Raw genomic sequence first — 13,584 nt, forward strand, 5'->3', positions numbered from 1 at the left:
CAACATTTGCCATCTACTCTAGATCTCATTTTTTATTTAAGCCACTGGATGTTTCCTTAGATCAGCAGTACTGACTGACAAACTCATCATGCAAATATCTGTAATCATGATAATATTTTTGAAGCTCATCCCAGAGATCCATGTCAATAAATACAACAAACTTATAGGACATACTCTTATGTGCTCTCACATGCACTACCGTGTACTGTCAAATGCAGCACTGCCAACTCAACCATTCAAAAATCATAAGCCAGGACCCACACAATTGACGTAAAGTCACAAAATCTTTAAAAAAATAGTTTAACTTGCCTTTTGATTTGTGATCCTTTAGGGTACAGTTGGGTCATGTATTTAAGGATGTCTCTATAACCACAACAGCTAGAAATTTACTTTTATGTAAGATGAAAGCTGAGATTTTCACCAAACATGACTTCGTGAGCTGGGGCTTTAAGAAAAAAAACATCAAATATCACCAGACTTGCAATAAAGTTGCAAAAGTTGGCAACACTGCAATTGTAGTACATCTGGGGAGAGATCAAGAACAATGATAGTTAAACTCACACCCCTGCGATGAGGTAAACATGTAAAGCTTCTTAAAAGGGCTACCAAGTTGTTTAAGGTGGCAACATCGGGTTTCAACAGCCAGAAACATGAGGCATTTGAATATACAAAAGTATTTTGTGGTTTTACTAGACAGTTTACCCTGACCACCATTACTCCTCTGAGACAAGGGCTTAAGTCTAGAATGACGCAAAATTAGTTTACTGGATACCTGAGTAGTGGGGAAAGACACACATAGAAGTTATGGAGATTCAGGGCGCACAGGTCTACTGGAGAGATACACAGGAAAACCATTAAGGCTACACCAGCCCTTACACTCAAGCTGAATTCCCATTGACTTCAATGGGAAGTGGTTGTGCAGATGGATTGCATGATTGGACTCAAAGCATTGAAAACTTTGTGACAAGAAGTTCTAGCCACATGCACTACATGTGGAGGAAGTCACATGGCAGATAATAGCAGCAGTGGATAAACTCAGCCACAGAGAACAGAAAATTACAGACCTCCAAGATACTGCTTATATACTTGGCCCTGAAAAAGTGTGACATCTCATCCAAAGGGACAGATGGATGTGCCATACTGAGTTATGAGGCTAAAAGTCTCATATTTTTATGTTAGAAAAATATAGCTTTTCTGTGTAGTGAACAGAGAGCAAAGATACTCCTTCTCCTAGCCACTGCAGACAGAAGCAGATCAGCATTTCAGGCTGTGATTATTGTGAGTCAGATCCCATAACTCTGTCCTAATAAAACTCAGACAAGCACACATTAGAAGCATGTCATTTTTAAGGGTCTTGGACTTCCCACTTCTGAATCAGAATTTTCTCTCCAGGAATTCATGTGATGGTGCATTATAAATCTCAAAGATGAGATTAATCCCCTCAGAGATTACATGAGCAAAACTGCAGGAATCTTATTTCAAGATGAAAAAAGTTTTCATATCAACTGGTCTTGTTATAGCAGACATACACACACTCACTTTGACGCCTGCATCAAAAATGTAACAGACAAATGACATGCTTGTAAATACGTTTATCAGGATAGCGTCATAACCAAAACCCTGGATCAGAAAACTCCATTATATAGCTTCATACAATAATTGTGGAGGAGGGCATGAGAACAGGTGTGAGTATACATTACTCCTGTGCCTGCTTTGAGGGGAGACATTCCTAGCATAGTAAATGGTAAGATATTGGTATGTCCCCTTCAAGACTTCCAGTAGTTGCACCTAGATGAACACCACCATTTTTGAGGGGTTTGGAATTGAGACCGAATCCGAAATTTGCAGCTGGCACCTGGCTCCGTAACGGGCTGAACCAAAAACCTGATCCCAACTCACTCTCTCTTACAATGTGGAATAACTATTGAAGTCAATGGAATTCTATCCCTGGGTGAGATCAGAACGAGGCCTTCCATACTGGAACATCTGTGAACTTCAGAGAGAACTTCGATACCGGATGCAAATTTCGCAGCTCTGGCCTGACTGTACTTTGGAAGTTTCTTAAAATGCCAAGCTGATTGCAAAGAATTGCTGCACACTGGGTCACGTAGCCGTTCTCTTCCTTCACATGAGCCTAGTTATTCCCAATATGCAGTGACAGTGCAATGACATACTGGAGCCATACGCAAGAAAATACAGTTGGGAAGCCTAGATAAATGACAAAATAAGGCTATTTCTCCCTAGCTGCCATTCTAATGAAGTTGTTCCTTAAAAGCAATGTCTTTTACATTTTGTATTTGCTTAATCAGCTGGGCTTGTGCAAGTCAAAGCAATACCTCCTTCAATCTTCTGAGTTTTCACCTGTTTCTGCTATGTACTACAGTATTACAGAAGCCAAGATTTAGAGACACACTCGCTTCATATTATCTTAAGAACCAGTGACGTTAACTGGAAACAGTCCACATAGCTCTGTATTGTCCATCAGATGCTTTAAAACCATTTATAAGCTGACAAATACACACAGATTTCTGTGGTTGGAACATCTGCACTTTCTCAACTATTTGTAAAGCTTAAAAAATGCCTATTAGTATAAAAATTGAAGAAAAATTACCCGCAGGAGGAATGGGCATTAGCCATGCTTCACTTCCCCCCTTTCTGTTGACATTTGAAGCACTTTTTTTTCTCCTCCTTTCTTTCCAATTCACAGTGGGTCTAAAGAGGTGAATCAGTGCACAGAGAAAGAGAGAGAGAGAAAAAAAAATAAAGAAAAGAAAGAAAAAACCGCAACCCTCTTTTTGCCAGGGTGGGTATGAAATATGAAGGCCCAACAATTGTTTGAGCTCAGTGCATTGGAATAACATTGGTTAAATTATGGATAGTTTTGAATAGTGTCACTTTTTTTTCCCTCTGCAGATGGTTGTTCACACAAGGAGCCTGGCCTGCATAATTGTATCACTAATAAGCAGTAAGGCAATTAGTTGTGTAAGTGTGCTATAATCATTCTAACAGAAGAGATGACGAAGAGACAAAAAAAAGGAGGGGGGACAAAAAATGTCTTTTCTCAATTCATCAACTGACAGCCATAATTAGATATATATAATTGAAAATTCCACAGTAGGGGGGCAAGCTTATACAAATGAATTTTCTTTGCTTCCCTTATGCATTTTTCCCCCTTTGCCTGAACATCCCCCCAGAAAAAGGCAGAAAATTTGTCATTCCAGGGGAGCGTATACTGTATGAACACAGGCTGCTCATTCAGAGCAATGATGTCAGAATAACATCCCCTCCACCCCCCAGTATGAAATAGACAGCTTTGAACTGGCCCTTTATTAGCTGTTTTCAGCCAGTAGCAAATAATACCCCCGAGATGATCTAGATCAGCTTGCGGATCGCGAAATGTAAAACTCTAGGAGAAGAGGTCACCTTTTTTTCCATTGACATGAAGACGGCTTGTTTTTGGGGAGGGTGCGGGAAGAGCTCTGAGTTATAATAGAGCATTACATCATCAAGTATTATGGGAAGAAGGGGATTTCTTTTGAGCGAAGCCTGATTATCAAAGGCTATAATTAAATTTGGGCTAAAAATGCTCAAGTGCTTATGAGTTTGTGGAAACTATGCACAGAACAGCTTTCCATTGAATTAATCAGCTTGCAAGTTTTCATTATTCTGGACCTTCTCTTTCTAAACTGTAAGCTCACAATCACAGCCTCTTTTTTATCAACAAACTCTCCTAAAATTTAATTGGACAAACCTTAACTGTGATTTTTTTTCCTTAAAGAGAGAGCATGTTAAGTCTGGAGCTTGTTAATTAAGTTCTTTAAATGCCCCCAGCTGTGCAATAAATTTTCAAAGTACACAACTGCATATTTATTTTTTTAACATTTGCTCCCTCGTTTTTCAATTACAAGCTGTTTTTGAAAACAAAACAAAAAAATCTCAGAGAATTCCCATGTATTATTGTGATTCTGGCTAGTGAAAATTGGAGAAAGTCAGAAGTTGCATTTGATTAAAATATAACTTGAGATCAAAGGAAATGTTTCCAGTGGCCAAAATTTACTACATTCTTCAGAGATAATCCAAGAGTGGGTTGTTTTTTGTTTTTAAAGTGTCCTAGCAAGTTATTGTGGCAGATGTGTGCAAGGAGAAAATGCATTCTGCAGCTATTTCACAACAAAAACCTTCTACCTGACACCAGATAAGAAGTGGGCGAATGAAATTATATTTAAACTTCAAATTCAAGGGCCAGGTCTTCAAATTGCTGTAAATTAGTATAGTTTCATTCATTTAAATGGAGCTACGCAAAACTATACCAGTTCAGGTTCTGATCCCAACACTTAACTACTGCTGCTGATAAAAGTAGGATAACATGCTAATAATTATCTTCACATTTACTCTTCAACATATGCCCCACTGTCTGTATTTAGGGTCCTGATTTTTAACACAAATAATGTATTAAGTGGATCTACACAGTGAAACCCAGCTTAAATGTTAAATTAAGAACTACTCTTGGAAACTATTCTATAGTACTAATACTCTTCTGTTTGGAGGGGGGGGGGGGAGAGAGAGAGAGAGAGAGAAAAGAAGAGAGAGAGTATGATATGTGGTCCCCATCCTCCTTATTAGATCCATATTTTGTGAGTAAAAGTTATCATACATAAGGACTTTTAATCTTTGTCAGCTCAGAAAAGTTTGCAGAATGGAAATAGCTTAGTATGGTACTGAGCACTGGAAAATAGTATTGGCACCTTTGTGTATCATCGAACCAACAATGAAATGACAGTAGGTGGCTACACTTTTCCCATGTAGAGTCCTCAGTTTAAACAGTCCATGGCTGCCTCTGATGAAAAGAGCTAACTATGTTAAACCTCAAGACCAGACCTGTTCTCCGTGCTAAACAGTAAATGGTAATGGGAGGTTGTTACTACAAGTGATACTCATTTAGCTTCCCTCTGCTTTGAAGAGCTGTTTTTCGATTCAAACTAGAGCATTTCACTCAAACATCCCTCATTTTAGGCCCCAAATTCCCAATGTTTCATATAAATTTGGTGACCCACCTCATTTTTATTGTTGAGAATTACTTAAATCACAAATATCCAATTGTGAAAATAAAGTTATAGAAACAGTTAATTATGCTAAAGGGGCAATTCCCACAGGATATTAAGTTTCCTGTAGGAATAATTTTTTGGTTGTGTTCCTTGGTTGGATCTTTGTCCCATGTTGCATCCCACATTTTGGACCTTCAAAGATTAAGAGCTGTGAAACAGTGTAGCAAATGGAGCAAAAATGTTTAAATGGAGGTGACAAAATGCAAAAATTGCTGGCAGCACAAAAAGTGAATAAGCACATTCCACCTCATACAATTTTGCAACATTTATCTTAGGCCAGTTGTTTATATACATGGATACCGGGGGGAGGGGGATAGCTCGGTGGTTTGAGCATTGGCCTACTAAACCCAGGGTTGTGAGTTCAATCCTTGAGGGGGCCACTTAGGGATCTGGGGCAAAAATCAGTACTTGGTCTTGCTAGTGAAGACAGCAGGCTGGACTCAATGACCTTTCAGGGTCCCTTCTAGTTCTATGAGATAGGAATATCTCAGTTTCAAAAGAGTTCTGGTATCCTTTAAAAGTATTAAATATGAAATATCACAAACATTAAAATTGTGGCTAACTTGTCCTTGTAGTTACATCCAGGCAGTTCAATTTACTTTAGGGACCCAGAGGAGAATTTGGCCCATACTCCTTTGTGCATCCCCAGTATAGCAGACATTGTACCTTGCTATAAGCAGATAGAGACTGGAAACAAAACTCTGAGATCTTCTGCCCTTATGGGCTGTACTGGCCAAGCTTATCATTTCTTTCCTTCTACCGCTTCCCCCCACATTTTCTCTTTTACGGACCTTTGAAAAGAGTTGGTTTGAAAAGAGTTGGTTTTCTTCTCTCATTTTCAGATCATGACCCATTTCTGGCATTTTGTTTTCTTTTTCCTTCCTGCTCTTTTTTGAGCTCTCTGAGCACAGTACTCCACTGCTTTACACAATGTCTATTCCTTTCTAGATACTGGGATCAGCCCAAAAGCAAATGCCCCTGAGGTCTCTTGAGCATCGCATTTAGTCTCTTGCCAACATGGAGGTCACATTCTTGGCTAGAGATTTACACAGAATCCAACCTTTCCAAACCAATTGAATGTAGCCTTACTAACTTTTCTACCCTCACTCCATTATCCAGGAGCCTTTAGATCTTTAGTCTTGCAGTGGATGTGCTGGTATGAGATAAAGACAGGTCTTTTCTCAGGGTAACTTTTCCAGAATGAATCACCACCCTTTTCTCAAGTGGTTTTGCTTCCCATGCTGCCTGGGAGAGGTAACCATGACTCCTGCTAAGAATGCCAGACACGTAACTGAATGATGTACATGCTCAGTTCCACTATGGAGGGCATTAGAAGGTCAGCAGAACCCCCACATATTTCAGGAGAACTCCAAGGACATGGATTTGGATCCAAGTCTATTACACTGTTGTAAAACTATATTCACTCAAAAAGTTATATTTACTTTCATTACAGCTCTAAACTACTAGTGCTAGTTGAAACTTTTCTATCAAACACTTTTTTTAGTAGAAAATTGAGTTTTTGATTAGACAAAGTTTTTAGAAGAAAGTGTCTGTTTTACTCAACATTTTCTCATTTTACTCAACATTGGAAAAACGAACATACTCCGTGTTCGGTCAAAAATGTTCCTTGTTCATGTTTTCTGTTTTCTTTTTTTCCCCCTACAAAAAGTTCAAATTTTCCAGTGGGGAGAAAATTCCAAACAGTTTGATAAATTACGCAGTTTCTGAAATGAGTTATTTCATGTTTTAGAACCTTGATTTGTAAGGCCGTGACAAACAATACTTGGAAGCTCACTGATTCAACAGAGACAGGGAAGGTGGCTTATACCAACTTGATAAAAAGCCTGGCTAACTCCCTGCTTTCAAATTTCAATTTATATGCCATCATTTTCTGAACACATGTCATACTTCCTCCTTTGGCCTAGATTGCAACTTTAGGCACAACTCTGGAGTAATTCTGCGAGGCCTTGTCTCTCAGACACACCCCTCTGAGTCACAATTTATCCCTCCTTGTTCCTAGCCATATTTACCAATGGCCTATGCCAGAAATTAATTACTACCCCCAACTCTGGCTCAGTTACTCTGATAAGGGGATGGAACCAAAATTCTGCCTATACCCAGCCTGTTTCATATCCACATGCCTCATGGAATAAGTGAGTGGATAGGTTGCCCAGCATTCTCCAGTGTGCCCAGAATTAAGGTCTGGGAAGCCCTAGTCCAGGGTGAAGGGGAGTTCTTACTTTTACCTTCCCTGAACAAGCTGTAGTTTGAGTCACCATCCAGCCCCTTGATATTAAAGAATTAACAGTAGAGCCAACTTCTATCCTTATTATTTAAGATAGTGTGATCAAGGGCAGTCAGCAGCGAACCAGCTGAGCGGCGAACAGCAGAGGCTAACAGAGGGAGATTGCCTGGGATCTGTCTGAGAGGAGGTATGCTAAGTCCTGCATTAGGGGGGCTGTGTTGGTGAGTATCTGAGTGTCTGTTGCTGGGACAGTTTGTCAGTTTGACCGTGTGCTTGCTTGCTTGCTTGCTTGTTTGAAAAGTGTGAATTGGGAGTGCTTTGTTCCAGGTGGGCCTTGAGTAGGCCTGACTGGTATATAAGGGCAGTCAGCAGCGAACCAGCTGAGCGGCGAACAGCAGAGGCTAATGGAGGGAGTTTGCCTGGGAGTTCGCCTGGGGAGAGCTCACTGAGGCTTTCATCTGCAGGTTTCTCTGGTTACTGCAACAGCTGAGGAAGCTCTTAAGAGGAAGGTGAGCGATCAGCTGTTGTAACCTGCACAGGTTGTGCCATGTTTATCTTTCTTCCACAGGACAGAAGCGACTTTGTCTGTACAAAGTGCAAGCTGGTCTCCATATTGGAAGAGAAGGTTTGAGGTCTGGAGAAACGAGTATCGACTCTGCATTGCATAAGGGAAAATGAAGATTTCCTGGACAGATGTCAGGAGATGCTTCTACGGCCACAATGTTCTGAATATTCAGAGCAGGCGCAGCAGGGACAGAAGGATTGTGAAGAGGTTTGGCAGCATATGACCTCCAGAAGGAGAAAGAGGAGCATCCACGTACCAGCAATGGAGATACAGGTGAGCAATCGTTTCCATGTTCTCTCTACTAGTACTAATGCGGAGAGTGGACTAGATGACCCATCTGACGGAAGGGAGCAGAAGGAGACTCCACCGATTGGAAGGCAAAAGATGCACTGTCCTAGGAATGAGGGTTCCACAACCACCACTCCCAAGAGGAGGAGGAGGGTGGTGGTGGTCAGGGACTCCCTCCTCAGGGGGACTGAGTCATCTATCTGCCACCCCGACCGGGAAAACCGAGAGGTCTGCTGCTTGCCAGGAGCTAGGATACACGATGTGACGGAGAGACTGCCGAGACTCACCAAGTCCTCAGATAGCTACCCCTTCCTGCTTCTCCACATGGGAACCAATAATACCGCCAAGAATGACCTTGAGTGGATCACTGCAGACTACGTGGCTCTGGGAAGAAGGATAAAGGAGTTTGAGGCGCAAGTGGTGTTCTCGTCCATCCTCCCTGTGCAAGGAAAAGGCCTGGGTAGAGACCGTCGAATTGTGGAAGTCAACGAATGGCTATGCAGGTGGTGTTGGAGAGAAGGCTTTGGATTCTTCGACCATGGGATGGTGTTCCAAGAAGGAGGAGTGCTAGGCAGAGATGGGCTCCACCTAACAAAGAGAGGGAAGAGCATCTTCGCAAGCAGGCTGGCTAACCTAGTGAGGAGGGCTTTAAACTAGGTTCACCGGGGGAAGGAGACCAAAGCCCTGAGGTAAGTGGGGAAATGGGATCCTGGGAGGAAGCACGAGCAGGAGAGCGTAAGAGGGGAGGACTCCTGTCTCAAACTGAGAAAGCGGGATGATCGATGAGTTATCTTAAGTGCCTATACACAAATGCAAGAAGCCTGGGAAACAAGCAGGGAGAACTGGAAGTCCTGGCACAGTCAGGGAACTATGATGCGATTGGAATAACAGAGTCTTGGTGGGATAACTCACATTACTGGAGTACTATCATGGATGGATATAAACTGTTCAGGAAGGACAGGCAGGGCAGAAAAGGTGGGGGAGTTGCATTGTATGTAAGAGAGGAGTATGACTGCTCAGAGCTCTGGTATGAAACTGCAGAAAAACCTGAGAGTTTCTGGATAAAGTTGAGAAGTGTGAGCAACAAGGGTGATGTCGTGGTCGGAGTCTGCTATAGACCACCAGACCAGGCGGGTGAGGCTTTCTTCTGCAACTAACAGAAGTTGCTAGATCGCAGGCCCTGGTTCTCATGGGAGACTTTAATCACCCTGATATCTGCTGGGAGAGCAATACAGCGGTGCACAGACAATCCAGGAAGTTTTTGAAAAGTGTAGGGGACAATTTCCTGGTGCAAGTGCTGGAGGAACCAACTAGGGGCAGAGCTTTTCTTGACCTGCTGCTCACAAACAGGGAAGAATTAGTAGGGGAAGCAAAAGTGGATGGGAACCTGGGAGGCAGTGATCATGAGATGGTCGAGTTCAGGATCCTGACACAAGAAAGAAAGGAGAGCAGCAGAATACGGACCCTGGACTTCAGAAAAGCAGACTTTGACTCCCTCAGGGAACAGATGGGCAAGATCCCCTGGGAGAATAACATGAAGGGCAAAGGGGTCCAGGAGAGCTGGCTGTATTTTAAAGAATCTTTATTGCGGTTGCAGGAACAAACTATCCCGACGTGTAGAAAGAATAGTAAATATGGCAGGCGACCAGCTTGGCTTAACAGTGAAATCCTTGCTGACCTTAAACGCAAAAAAGAACTGTTTTCCACTTCTTGTACTATTCTTACAAGAAGTGGAAGATTGGACAAATGACCAGGGAGGAGTATAAAAATATCGCTCAGGCATGCAAGAGTGAAATCAGGAAGGCCAAATCGCACTTGGAGTTGCAGCTAGCAAGAGATGTTAAGAGTAACAAGAAGGGTTTCTTCAAGTATGTTAGCAACAAGAAGAAAGTCAAGGAAAGTGTGGGCCCCTTACTGAATGAGGGAGGCAACCTAGTGACAGAGGATGTGGAAAAAGCTAATGTACTCAATGCTTTTTTTGCCTCTGTCTTCACAAACAAAGTCAGCTCCCAGACTGCTGCACTGGGCAGCACAGTATGGGGAGGAGGTGACCAGCCCTCCATGGAGAAAGAAGTGGTTCGGGACTATTTAGAAAAACTGGATGAGCACAAATCCATGGGGCCGGATACGCTGCATCCGAGGGTGCTAAAGGAGTTGGCGGATGTGATTGCGGAGCCATTGGCCATCATCTTTGAAAACTCCTGGCTATCGGGGGAGGTCCCGGATGACTGGAAAAAGGCTAATGTAGTGCCCATCTTTAAAAAAGGGAAGAAGGAGGATCCGGGGAACTACAGGCCAGTCAGCCGCACCTGAGTCCCCGGAAAAATCATGGAGCAGGCCCTCAAGGAATCAATTATGAAACACTTAGAGGAGAGGAAAGTGATCAGGAACAGTCAGCATGGATTCACCAAGGGGAAGTCGTGCCTGACTAACCTAATTGCCTTCTATGACGGGATACCGGGCTCTGTGGATGAGGGGAAAGCAGTGGATGTGTTATTCCTTAACTTTAGCAAAGCTTTTGATACGGTCTCCCACAGTATTCTTGCCGCCAAGTTAAAGAAGTATGGGCTGAATGAATGGACTGTAAGGTGGATAGAAAGCTGGCTAGATCGTCGGGCTCAACGGGTAGTGATCAATGGCTCCATGTCTAGTTGGCAGCCGGTTTCAAGCGGAGTGCCCCAAGGGTCGGTCCTGGGGCCAGTTTTGTTTAATATCTTTATTAATGATCTGGAGGATGGTGTGGACTGCACTCTCAGCAAGTTAGCAGAGGACACTAAACTGGGAGGCGTGGTAGATACGCTGAAGGGTAGGGATCAGATACAGAGGGACCTAAACAAATTAGAGGATTGGGCCAAAAAAACCCTGATGAGGTTCAACAAGGGCAAGTGCAGAGTCCTGCACTTAGGACGGAAGAAACCTATGCACTGCTACAGACTAGGGACCGAATGACTAGGTAGCAGTTCTGCAGAAAAGGACCTAGGGGTCACAGTGGACGAGAAGCTGGATATGAGTCAACAGTGTGCTCTTGTTGCCAAGAAGGCTAATGGCATTTTGGGCTGTATAAATAGGGGCATTGCCAGCAGATCGAGGAACGAGATCATTCCCCTTTAGTCAGCATTGGTGAGGCCTCATCTGGAGTACTGTGTCCAGTTTTGGGCTCCACTCTACAAGAAGGATGTGGAAATATTGGAAAGAGTCCAGCGGAGGGCAACAAAAATGATTAGGGGTCTGGAGCACATGACTTATGAGGAGAGGCTGAGGGAACTGGGATTGTTTAGTCTCCAGAAGAGAAGAATGAGGGGGGATTTGATAGCTGCTTTCAACTACCTGAAGGTTCCAAAGAGGATGGAGCTCGGCTGTTCTCAGTGGTGGCAGATGACAGAACAAGGAGCAATGGTCTCAAGTTGCAGTCGGGGAGGTCTAGGTTGGATATTAGGAAACACTATTTCACTAGGAGGGTGGTGAAGCACTGGAATGCGTTACTTAGGGAGGTGGTGGAATCTCCTTCCTTGGAGGTTTTTAAGGTCCGGCTTGACAAAGCCCTGGCTGGGATGACTTAGTTGGGAATTTGTCCTGCTTTGAGCAGGGGGTTGGACTAACTGACCTCCTGAGGTCCCTTCCAACCCTGATATTCTATTATTATTCTAATTTCATCCTAGTTCCCAAAGGAGATTGACTCACACCAAAACCCTGGATCAAAAAAGCCCTAAACTTTGAATTTTTAAAAAAGCAACAGAGGGTCCTGTGGTACCTTTAAGACTAACAGAAGTATTGGAGCATACGCTTTCGTGGGTGAATGCCCACTTCATCAGACGCAAGTAATGGAAATTTCCAGAGGCAGGTATAAATCAGGATGGAGATAACGAGGTTAGTTCAATCAGGGAGGGTGAGGTGCCACAGGACCCTCTGTTGCTTTTTACAGATTCAGACTAACACGGCTACCCCTCTGTTATTTGAATTTTTTGACACCCAGATCCAAATTCTGCATCCAACTACTAACTGTTAGAATGCATAAAATTACCCCAAACTGCATGTCTGGCGCCTTTGCACTTATGTGAAATCCCCGTGACCTTAATGGAATTCCATGCAGGTGCAAGAGTCTGACCATTCAGATAGAATGTGGAATTAGGGCCACAGAGAGGATACATGTTTGTCCAGGTACAGTATCAATCACATTCCAGAACCGCAAATGAATCCTCACAGTTAAAATCTTTACTTCTTCATTCAGAATTTCAGGCGGCTGCTTTGTAAGATTTTCCTCCCTCAGCCCCATCCAGTTTATATAAAGATATCATTTTTCATTAGCAGCAACACAATCAGCCATGGACAAAGAAATAAGACTTATTTTGGAGATATCTTTTTTTTAAAAAAATATATATATAATGCATTTTTTCTTTTGTTGCAGCAGCTGTCTCAGGTGTTGCTCTCTCTTGCACAATAATATAACAGATCAGATACACTCAAAATATATACTCAGGACTTGAAGTGAATGCACATTTTATTGGATTTTTTCCTCCCTAGAAGAATGAAAGATTTTATTTTATTTTAAAGGAGGATTTTTGGCTGCATTTCCATGGTACACAATGACACATTTGGTCCTTTGTGTTTCTAACTAAGTAATGACATAGTTCCTCTAAACCATGAAAAATGTTGCGTTTGACCAAACAAGAAAGGATGAACTTCTGGGAAATTCTATTCACTGGATCTTGAATTAGACCCAGAACACTGGGACGTATCCATTCTTCCCTGCAGCCCCCTGCCAAACCTGGCTATCGCTCCAGTGGCACTGCATTGTTTCTTCCTTATTCACTGGATACAGTAATATCAACACAAACTGTTCTCAACTGCTTGATTCTCAAACATATGGATATGTTGAAAATTAAATTGCAGGGTTTATTTGAATTTATAGACAGCTCAGTGAATGTATTTTTGAGATACAGTCTCCGTCAAGGAGATAGATGTCACCTGCCATGAGAAACATGATTCTATAATGTTAAAATGCCACATTCTCTTTGTAGATAATTCTATTCAATCACTTCCCGCAAAGATTTGGGTAACGAACACTTGAACATCTGTTTTTTTTCCTCCTCCCTTCTCCTTTCCTGAAAAATCCTGATTTGGATATTTCTTTACTGAATGCAAAACTCCTCAGCTCAATTAATCTCTCATGATAATTTCAAGACCCTGGTTTGGATTATGTTGGTATAGTATTCTCTCCCCTTTTATTAAAGTTCCCACGTTTTCAGTGGGAATGTGGCAGGGCAGATTAGAGGAGGGTCAGGCAGGGCTATATTAAACAGTCTGCTTTCCCACTTGTCATCCTTTGCCTGGCACTGGAATGTAGGAATAGATACAAAGTTGGTGTTATGTCTTTTTGTAGC

The sequence above is a fragment of the Malaclemys terrapin genome, chromosome 14, assembly GCF_027887155.1.
Source record: "Malaclemys terrapin pileata isolate rMalTer1 chromosome 14, rMalTer1.hap1, whole genome shotgun sequence".
Lineage (NCBI taxonomy): Eukaryota > Metazoa > Chordata > Testudines > Emydidae > Malaclemys > Malaclemys terrapin.